We start from the raw sequence: 12,299 nt of genomic DNA on the forward strand, positions 1-12,299 counted from the left end.
ATATAACCCCCTTGAACTAATCAATTTGGTGCAATTAACCCCGTCCGGGGACAAATCCGTTGAATTTTACCGTAAAGACGCACATGATCGGTCACGTGACTATTCAAATTTTTTTAAATGACCATACAACTCTTTAAGCTAAGTGAATAAAATGACACATGTACCCTTATTATTGTCTAATCTCGGAATAGTGTTTGAGCAGCAACCAAACAAGGCCTAAGTAAAGCCCAAACACAATATACAATCCAAAAAATGAAAAAAAAAAAAAAAAAAAAAAAAAAAAAAAAAAGATCCAAAATCAAGCAAGAGGGGTCGGCTATGAAGAGCTCGTCCGCGATGGAGGGGTCGGCTGTGAAAAGCTCGTCCGGTGAGGGTTTGACCGGCGATGGAAGAAACTCAGCTGTGAGATTGCGACGCGGCGCGGCTGGGCGGGATGGAACGGCTGTGAAGAGCTCGTCCGTGATGAAGGGGTCGGCTGTGAAGAGCTCGTCCGGTGAGGGTTTAACCGGCGATGGAAGAAGAAGCTCGGCTGTAAGATTGCGACGCGGCGCGGCTTGGCGGGATAGAACGGCAATGGCCACCACTACAACAGATCGATTTATTGAGGACGATTTGGTAACCACCTGCAAATTAAGACCGGTGGTCGTGTTGTGTGTTATTGGCTTTCAATTTGGGGTTTGGATTTGGTGTTCGAAGTGGTGGTTGTCTCGCAGTGTAGATCAAAACCCGCAGCCACTGCCACTTCTTTGGCTTCAGTTTCGGCTTCACTGCCGCCGGAATAACCAGTGGCTCCATCGCCGAATGAACCCATTTTGTCGCATATTTGATCTACTAATTTTTCTTAATCGGGTGGAATCAATTGCAGGACCTTTGTTTGCACCATCACAACAGAGATCGTGAGGAAGAGGCGAAGCCGCTTGTTGGCTTTTCGAACGTCTTGAATGCTCCTGCCCAGAAGCCGTGTTGGGACGACTGGGAGTTCCCGGCGGAGAGGTTAAATTGATTTTAGAAACCGGCAAGCACTAAATCACACCAGTCGCCGTTCTTGTCTCGCGACCACCATTGATGCCGTTGAAGCTTCGTGATTAAGGTGCTCGACCCATAACGCATATACGACTCAGTTAATGAAATGGGTTGCCGTCGCCGGAGAAGCTGCATGGCACGGTTCGGCGTGGGTATGTCTGTCATTGATTGAAGCTCCCCTCCATGTCACCATGGTCATAAGGTTGCTTTTATAAGGGTAAAATTGTCTTTTACTATTTCTGTTTACACCAATTGGCCAGATATGTCACATTGGGGGTCAATTGCACCAAATTCAATAGTTCAAGGGGGCAAATTGTAGTTCAGGGGAGTTAATTGCACATGGCCAATAGTTGAAGGAGTTTTTTTGCACTTTACCCATATTACTATTATTGTTTGAATGCTTTGTTAAGCTAGTATTAACCAACCAAATGGAGAGATGACATGCCTAAAATACTTAAGCTGCTTTCAGTTGCATAAAATTTGAATCTTGAAATTACAATTTATGAAATTGAAGAAAAATAACTCACCAAATTGAATCAAATTTTTTTAAAATTTCACCAATTTTATTTTTAATACTCCAATTCTATACCTCAAATACAACCTTAATATAATGAGTTTAAGTATTGTTGGCTGCTACATTGCAGAAGTGAGTGATCATCTCCTTCAAAATGTGGATCTCATTTCAGTTATCAATTCACATGGACGAATTATTTAAAAAGTACTTTGGAGGCCATATATATATATATATATATTGTACTGCGTATATGTTTGCACAATGATGAAGGTGTTCATTTTGAAATTAAAAAAATATTAATATTTTTTCTCTTATATTTTAAATTCAAAATAAAAAAAATGTTATTTAGTCCTTTTCAAAATATTTGTCTCTCTTTACATTTTAAGATGTCCCAAAAAAAAATATGTCTCATTTTGAAAAGAATGTATTATTTTTTATAACATTTTTAAACGTCTAATTAGCTAAACAAGTGAACTAATTACGAAACACTATATTAACTAAACAAGTACACTAATTACGGAACATTATTTTATCTTTTTAACAAGAATATATTTAAAACTTCATTCTTATCAATATAAGAAAAAATTATTAAAACTCTACTACCATAAAACATTAAATTCTTCGTACAAAACATGTATTTTGGAACAAGTAAAGTATTATTACTGTGCCAAATCGATATATTTGAAACTTCATTCTTATTAATATAACAAAAAATTATTAAAACTCTATAACCATAAAACATTAGACTCTTCGTACAAAACATGTATTTTGAGACCAATAAAATATTATTACTGTACCACATCGATGACGTCGGATGATAAAAAAATATATATATTCGTGCTCATCCTTGGGTGGTAAGCAAACATTGTCGAAACCCAAGCTTCTCTGCTATAGTAATACATGTGTTGTGAGCATAATCCAAATTTCCATCATTTTTTTCCACAAAGTTTGACTTGACAGATTCTGAGATTGTCAAAGATTTTACTTTCTGAAGACAAAATTTTCATGTTCAGATAACCTATGCTGCCGTGTAAAGAAACGAAAGTGAAAAACAATAATTGAAAAGCTTAATGGCAAGAAGAGGAACCACAATAGCCAATTAAACAAGTGTCATATTAATTAAAAAGACCTAAATATGTACCTAAATAATATATATATATGGAAGAAGAAAGGAAGAGATAAACCACAATAGATGAAGTTAGGTTGGTGAGACAATGAAATTAAACAATATAGAGTAGCCATTCACATGGGAAGATGCATGAACCAAACTGTAGGTGCGTCACTCAAAATCCAAGTGGGGGCTATTAATCTATTCCTTGATTCCATTACTTCCTGCTGCTTCCCCGGGGTTACTACTATTCCCAGTCGCCATGTTTCCCTATTTTTCTTTCTAGGCAATATATACATCATTCTTCTCGCCCAATTAGCATATTACTATATGGTTCATAGTTCACGGGTGTGGGAATCTCCGTGTTACAACATCCGTGTTGTACTCTTATGAACGATTGTATCGCATTTTACTCTTTTACTGTATGATTTGTAGAGTTGTTATCAAGGTAAAAAAAATAAAAATAAAAATAAAATAAAATAAAATAATACAGTACTCTCTTTTTGTTTCTTATCTATGTCTTATTTTCATATACATAATAATTTTGCATTAGCAGCATAGCATGGAATTATAGATTCTATGTTACCGAACACAATTTATCTTAGGTTACATTTAGTGGCGTGGAATTTGAGACCTAAAATTAGAACTAAGAATAAAATCAAATTTTCTCCAAGTAGACTTGATTCTATCATTCCAAAAACACAATTATTCAACGCCATTAATTTAAATATAATCGAGTAATAAGTGGTATTTCAATGTCATCTATAAATTAGGTCCGTTTCTACTACGTATTGAATTATTGATACCCATCACTAGTTTGATCCATTAGCACCCAATAGACTTAACCAACTTTCCAAAATTTTATTTACTTTGGTAAAATATTTCAAACTTAAAGCCTTCCTTAATAATAATTAGTGGACTTGACCCACATTCCTTTGATACGATCTCTCTACTATTTTTTTGATACGATCTCTCTACTATTTTTTTTTTTCCCCCTATTTTTGAATTGATAGAAAGTAAGATCTATCTGAAACTTCTCCCCCTTATGCTCTTCAGATAACAAATTTTCCCCTTTTAATTTTCTTAAACCCATTTTTCTACATCTAAGTTATAATGAACAAGTTTGGGGTTTTAGTCAAGAAAATGTGTAAATTTGGTTGAGAGAGAATTCTGAACCTATTTATCATATTATAGCCTACCAACCAAAGTAGAAAACACGAAAAGCAAAGTATTTTTTTTTTTTTTTTTCTGAAGATAAATTAATAATAAATAATAAAGAAGCAGAGTAATGAGCTTGCTCTATATTTTGATGTTGGAATGGTAGTGAATCATCCTAATCAAGATGTTGCTGCAGTTTAATTCTCAATTTTATAGATTTCTGATCATTTGATACAAGTTTTGAATTCACACACAAATAAATAATAATAATAATACATTTGTATGTAGAGTGATTTTCAAAACAAACTCAAAACACTTCAATTACTCATTCACGCAATGAGTTTAATTCAATTCAACTGGCAACACATACAGGATTCATCAACCTATGAATTAGATTTTTTTTTTTTTTTTTTCCCGATAAATGAAAAATATATTGATTGAGAAGGCCACAAACGGACAAATGATAAAACTATCCAAGCCCAAAGGGAACACGGCTCAAAAAGAACCACACGAACTACATACAAGATAAAAATAAAAAAATAAAAATAGTCTATCCCAAGCCTAAGGGCCCAGGCCCAGGAAACATATACAATATTCAGGTGTAACATATATTTAAATATCTCGCCAATCACATTGGAGAAGTGAAAACAAGAACTAAATTGAGGTCTGCTTGGTTTGTAATTATGCATATAATTTTTTGTTATCAGAAAATTAAAAACTGAAAACAATATAAAAAACTCTGTTTAATTCAATTTTTTGAGAACTCAGTTATAAAAATGCATGTTTTCAAAAAACTATATAAAATATTGTTCTCTGAGAACAATGTTCTATTTTCCGAGTTCTTGAAAATTAATTTTAAAGTTACAAACCAAACAGTTTTCAGGCAGTTTCTGAAAGCTGCTTAGTTTATAAAAATGCATATTTTCAAACAACTATATAAAATATTGTTCTTTGAGAATAATTTTATTTTTTGAGTTTTAAAAAATTATTTTTAGAATTACAAACCAAGCAAGTCTTAGGTTTCTCTCTACTTTTCTTTTTGTCTACTTTTGTGTGTGTGTGTGTGTATTCTCCAGGATTATGTATTTTTCAAATTATTCAGGCATGTAGACAGTTGAGAAAATTTGATTTCTTATTCAAGAAAAAAAAATCACCCCTAAAGTGTATGTCAAAGAGTTATTCTAAGGTTTGTATTCTATCATAAATAATATGGCTATTATTATATTTTTTTCCCTCAGTTTGCAATTTTTTATTTCTGTCCTGCCATATATTCTCTCAACAAAATCACCTTTTAGAATACACAAAGTTATGATATCATTGGGATGTAATTTGGGAGATACTACATCAAGAAACTAATTGGCTACAAAAGGACGATTATATGTATTTATAATAAAAGACGTACACAAGAAACATTGTGAGAAAGTTTGTTGTGCAAATTATCATTCAATAAGTTTTAAGTTCAAATCCAAGAGGAAATAAAAAGTAAAGAAATGAAATGGAAGTGGTTAGAAGTTAACAAAAAAAAATAATGATAAGAAGTGGTGGCGTGTAAGGAAGCAAATTGTAGATTAAGCATTGAAAGTGGCCTATGATGGGAGTAGTTAGAATAGGCAAGTAGATCCACACGCCATAGGCCAACCTTTTTGCACAAAACAGAGCAGGTAGAGAGATAGATATAATGATAGAATAAATTCTTAGAAAGCGCTTCTTTCTTGTTCTAGTTGTAATTTCCTTCTCCATTAATATATTATTGTTTTATTACTTATTAGTTTCTTGCTCTCAATTTATATATATTAGAATATATTATAGAATATATTATTATACTATTAATAATATACTTGAATTTTCTTATTCTAATATAACTTTAAATATTTGTTTTTCAATATTCATTTCTCTATGATTTGAGTTAATTCTAGTTAGTGACAAACTCCAAAATCAATATTTTTAAATCTCATTTTTTAAAACAAAAACACACTTGAATGCGTGAATTGACTATACTTATTACTAGACATTTTTAGTTAAGTGATTGTAGGATTTAATTTTGTATGGAGTATATTTTACAACGACAAAATATCATAAATACACGTCTATCAGTTATTGTAATGTCCTACATCACCCTATGGAAAAATTTGATTACACTTATAAGTGGAAAACTCTTGTGATGACCTTGTGGGCAGGTGTGCCGTGGGCGGGTGCGAGAGACACTGTCAAGCTACCACATTGACGAGTTATGGGTGCACAGTCCCACATCGTCTGGGTAGAGGAAAGGTAAAGTGCTTATATATAAGTATATCATCTCCAATTGGTATGGGGCCTTTTGGGGTAAAGCTAAAGAGCAAAATTGTGCGGGCTCAAGCCCAAAGCAGACAATATCATACCATGTGGTGGAGTGGGTCGTTACAAATGATATCAGAGCCTGACCGAGCTGGAAGTGTGCCGACGGGGACGTCGAGCCTCCAAAGGGGGTGGATTATGATGACTCTGTGGACGGGTATGCCGTGGACGGATCGCCTGAGTAGAGGAAATGTGAAATGCTTATATATAAGTGTAGTGCAAAGTCCCACATCGCATCAGGTCCAAAGCGGACAATATCATATGGTGGAGTGGGTCGTTACAACTCCCAATTGTATATATGTCGTTTTGATAATAACCGTGCAAACGAACAATATCTATGCAGATAAACAATCAGATAAATATGAATATGAGAGTTCATACGTGAGCAAGGTTTTTCTTTGTTCTTCTATTTTTATTTTTATTACTGCCCATATATGCACACAATTTGTATGTATATAAATTCTATGGATGGTGCCCTCAATAATTTAGGATGAAATGAGTTTTAAGTTTTTCTTCTTTTTTATTTTATTACCATTACGTACATACACAAACTTTGTAAGTATATAAATTCGTTTCCTCGGTGTTTAAAAACTTTAATCGTTAAGGTTGGACTTTCAACAGTTGTGCTGCCTTAGGGCCTCTTCATGTTTTGTTTTTTAACCGCACTCATAATTTGAATAGTGTTGTGGGATCAATACACATGTTTTAAAAAAAAAAAAATTATTCTTTTAAGTAAATAGCTTGATTTAGGTGCTTATCAAAGTCATATATATATATATATATATAGCTCATTCTATGTGTGTGTGTTTTTTTATCTATTTATTATTGTTTTTTTACTCATGTGCCTTATACGTTATTTTTTACTTGTACTATATATTTGTGTTTAATGTTTATACATATATATTATAGTTAGCAAAGTACGACTCCGTAAATGTGGTAAAAAAAAATTCAGCATAAAAAAATGAAAATAGAAAAATACGGATACAGATATGTGGTACTTTTTTTTGTTTAGAAGTTCGCCATTAAAAAATTGGCCACACATGTACTATTTTTTTGGGTCTTGAGTTACAATTAATAAGATTCTTAGTTTTCAACTTTATTAAGTTGGTGTACATACACATGTTTTTGGGGACATTTTGATAGGAACAATTTATGGCACTGTGCTCGTCTTAAAATCATAATTACGTTCCGCAATCGAATGTGTCATTAAGGATGGCAAGATCAGTCCATTTAAAACGTTAACGGGATGATTAAATAATTTTAGAATGGAGATTGGTGTTGGTTGGAGTTATAATTGAAAATTCGTGCAATTGCAGATGAGAAATGTCGTCCAACCCCAATTATAAATTACAAATTTGTTCTCATAATTTATTTTATATTTAAAATATTAAGTATATATTAAGCAAAAATTGAGTTATGTCTTTTTGTATCATTTTCATTTGAGAAAATTTACTTATTATTATGATATTTCTATAATAATATTAAATCTCAAGTTTCAAATTTTGTTCCGATCGGCATAAGAGAAAAATAATCATATCACAAATAGTTGCTCTTGATGACTTGTTTTTTTTATGGTTGCCAATAATATGTAGGGCAAAAGCAGCAAAACATTACGAAACTGGTGAAGCATGGTTTCATTGTAATACAAAATAATGAATTTTGTAAAACAACACTGATATCATGATATATAAAATATGAGGAATGCTAAGTGACTGTTTCGCAGTCGCTATTCTTATTGGTTAGTAAAATTGTAATTAATAAAGACATTAATTACAAATTTTTAACTTTTTATGAAATGTTAAAATTATTTTTTTTTTGGACAAACAGTCCTTTTAAGTCTTTCATCCATTTCCTCAATTCTCAGTTTTCAAACTCCAAACTTAGGCAATTGAATTGAACCTCACTTGATGAGGTTTACATTTAAACTGTATAAATGTTCCATAGGTATACCAATATATGTATATATAGATATATGCATATATATATATATATATATATAAAGCATTACTTTTCTTTTCTTTTTTTCATTTTTTTTCCTTGTTAGATTTGTATGGGTTACTTTCCTTTTCTTTTTCCTTTGTTAAATCCGTATGTCAGTTTATATATATATATATATATATATATATATATGCAATCCTCTCAACCATGAATTCATATACAGAATATATATATATATATATATATAGCTAACAACATGGGAGCATATTATTTCTTCTCTTTTATTTTTAATTGTGTTGTTTAACCTTTATATATAAATATGAATTCATTGTTAAAAAGAAAATAAAGCTTTATATATATATATGTGTGTGTGTGTGTGTGTATATATCTATATATACATATAATGCTTTATATATATATATATATATATGCATATATACACTATATATGTAAACCGTCATCAAGTGAGAAAAGAAAACTGAGAAGACGGATGAAAGGTTTAAAAGGATTGTTTTGTCAAAAAAAAATATATATATATATAGTTTTAACTTTTCATAAAAAGTTAAAAATTTATAATTAATGTCTTCATTAATTACAATTTTACTGACCAATAAGAATAACGACTTCCCTTAACATTCCTCATAAAATATTATTAGTTATTTCATATCTTGGAAATCAAAATATAAGAAGGCATTATATTAAACACATCGTAAATATAAAAAAAAAAAAAAAAAAAGAATAAAATGTTACGTTAGCTTTATGTTGTATTTGTAAATAGGATCATAAAATTCCAGAATATAATTATAGTAACCAGCGATGTGGTACAGCGGTATTTTGCTGTCCCACTGTATGTCCACAACAACATTTCCAACACCCCGTCCTAATGTTGGACCATTTGTTGCTGCACCTACCTATTTCAGACTTTCAGTTATCGATCATGGGCAGTAAATGACTAAATGGTAAGTCTCTATTTTGTCACTTTTGTGGCTTTTCGATCTTGTGTTTTATTATATTCAATATTTATCCAAAAATACTAGACGTGTCTTTCTTTCTTTTTAAGTGATCAGTGGAGTAATTTTGTAATCTCTTGAATTTTAAATATAATATAATTTATTTCTTAATTTATCCAAAAGTAAACGGTACTTGCAAATTAAGAGATTAAAATATAGTAAAATTGCATCCTTGACTGAAGGAAAATAATTTATAGGAGAGACTAACATAGTTTTTCAAATAATTGTCAAGCTTGGACGAAAATAATTTATAGAAGAGACTAATATATTTTTTTAAAGAAGAGAAGAGGTATGTGTATAACAATATAATGTAAATGAGGTTATTCTAATTTATAAAAAAGAAAAAGAAAAAAAAGGAAGATACCAAAAAGTGTTGTAACTTGGACAAATGGGTCACTAAGGACGGTAGTCTATGGGATTTCCTAATTTTTCCAAAAAAATGAAAATAATAAATAATAAAAATTGAATTTATGTCTTTATAGATCCATATTTTTTGGGTATATTATTTTGAGTAATTCTATAAAGAAGGAAAGTCTCTAATCATTACAAAGTTAAGGGTTAAATGCTTTGATACCTTTTTCAGGTTTGCCTTTATTGTTTACAAATTAAACATTAATCAACATGAAATTATATAATTAGTTTTACCAATCATATGCCTCAATTAAACATTTAAAAATATACTAATATACTTTCACAATATATGCCTCAATTAAACGTCCAACTTAATGAAAAATGAAACAATTTTCAACGTTCACGTCATGTATGACCTAGTTGGTCTCAAACTCATTTATGGCCTTGTACATCTCATCTTGACTAATCAAGGGTAGTTTTAGTATTATATTTTTAAAATTAGTTGACTTTTGACTTTTTTAACAGAGGGGTGTCGGGATAAAGTTAATCAAACTTGAGGGGCTACTTAGACCTTTTTTTCTTCTTTTCCCTTATGCTACGTTTGGTGTGCAGGAATAAAATGCTCCTTCCAACCATTCAGCTGTTTATCATATTCCAATAAGTCCTTAATCATATTCCAATAAGGCAAAAATATTTCGCATTCACCAAAAAAATTTCACATTCCATTTTTCATATTTATCGACTTCTTTATTAGACGTGATAAAGGTCTTTCATCTTCCCTCTCTTTTAAATATATCCAGAGCTGACAAAAAAGTTGAAGGACTTTCAACCAAATTACAAGTATTAATTTCTTTGTTTATTTATTTTTGATAAGTAGGTATTAAATCTCTTTTATCTTATAAGTATATCACTTTTTTTATTTTTCTTATTTATTTATTTATTTGTATCTTTGTCTTGGAACATTTGTGTAATCATTTGGAACCAAAAGTGGACTAGTTTGACTTTTGGACCCTTAGTCAAGTTCATCGTTGGATGGAGAACCTTGCTTGATTAGAATTTTATCAAAACTAGAATTTTCAAAAAATCTACAATAAAAAAAAATTAAAAAAAAACATTGCATAAGTACTTGGAAATATTACCAGGTTTTTTTGTTGGGTTGATGATTTATTTATTTCCTTAACTTTATTTGAGTTGATCTTGTGATGCACGATTTTTTATATATTATTAAGATTGATATATCATTAAATATATATATATATATATATATATATATATATATATATTATTTTTTAGCATTTACATCAATTTCTTAGATTAAATATTCAATCATGGTGACTTGGTTTAGTTATAATTTTTTTATTTTTCTTTCCTCCAATGAAAAGGGTATTTTTGAGAAAAGGCATTCCCTTCCAAATTTAATGATATTCAACCAAACAATAAAATGGTAGTAATCATTCCATTCCATAACGATTCACCGTGTCACACCAAACATTAGAATGGTAATACTCATTACATTCCATTCTCATCCTCATTCCATTCCAAATTTTATTTCATTTCATTCATGCACACCAAACGTAACATTAGTGTTTACAATAAATTCAATTCATAAAATGAAGGAAGGTAGAGGAAAAGAAAAAAAGAAGAAGAATAAATAAATAGAGAAAAAATATGACATCATATTATGAACATTATATAAAGTTTATTAAGTAATCGTATTGTAGTTGATTTATATTGTTAGCTTAATCAGCTAAATTATGTACCATGATTCAAAATCAATTTTATTGAATTGATTTAAATACATATATATATATTCATAATATTAATAAATTTTATAGGATTGATTTAAAGAAAAAATCACGCATGAAACTAGATTGGAAACACTAGATGTTATTTTTTCGATTTTTCATGACATGCCGAATCATGTGTGTATTTCAGATTCTTAAACATATGGTGCATGCATTTTTTTTATTCATGTCTTTATTTCTAAATTAAAATGATATATCGAAGTTAATTTAGGTTGATATTTTTGTACAAATTAAAATGACTTAAATTGGGAAATGGTAGTTTTGGCATTATATATTTTTAATTAGTTGACTTTTGATTTTTATAAGGGGTGGGTTAGGGCAAAGTTAACCAAACCTGAGTGAAGGTTTTTTTTTTTTAATATGTGGGTAATAAAGGTATATCTAAGGGAGTGTCAGAGTATTTAATCCAAAGTTAATTACACAAAATAAAACAAAATAAATAAATAAATAAGTAAGTTGTTAAGAGTGATAACTGTGAGAGATTGAGAGATTGATCGTTTTTAGCAATTCCCTTATCCTCGGTAAGCCTTATCCTCGGTAAGTTAGATCGGGAAATAATGTTGGAAATTAAGGACAAATGAGGCATTGAAGTAAGTTCCTTTCACGAGCAAATAGAAATAAGAAAATGATTAAAATATGGATGAGTTTCTAAAATTATTCATGTACGTATTGATTAAAATATTAAAAATTGAAAGAGAATATAGTTTAATTAGTTATTATGTAAGGGTTTTTGTCACTGCTTATTGAAGTTGGGAAAAAAAAAAAATTTAGACATTAGGTGATTTTGAACTATTAACAATTGATAAATTAATTTAATCTAGATTATTAGATTAAAAAAATAGTCTAATAAAAATGTATTAATATATTATAAAGATATATTAATATTAATTTTATTAAATTAATTAATCAAATATAAAATAATTGAAAACATTCTGAAAATGAGTACTCAGGTGAAAAAATAAACATATTTGTGGTAGTGAATATGTTTGCTTGAAATTTTAAAATAAATATGATCTCGTATGATCCTTTTCATTAACTCGAATATCCAGAATCCGAAT

The sequence above is a fragment of the Cornus florida genome, unplaced genomic scaffold (assembly GCF_030987335.1).
Source record: "Cornus florida cultivar Cherokee Brave unplaced genomic scaffold, ASM3098733v1 CherokeeBrave_3.0.0_Hap2_Chr09, whole genome shotgun sequence".
In the NCBI taxonomy this organism is placed as follows: Eukaryota; Viridiplantae; Streptophyta; class Magnoliopsida; order Cornales; family Cornaceae; genus Cornus; species Cornus florida.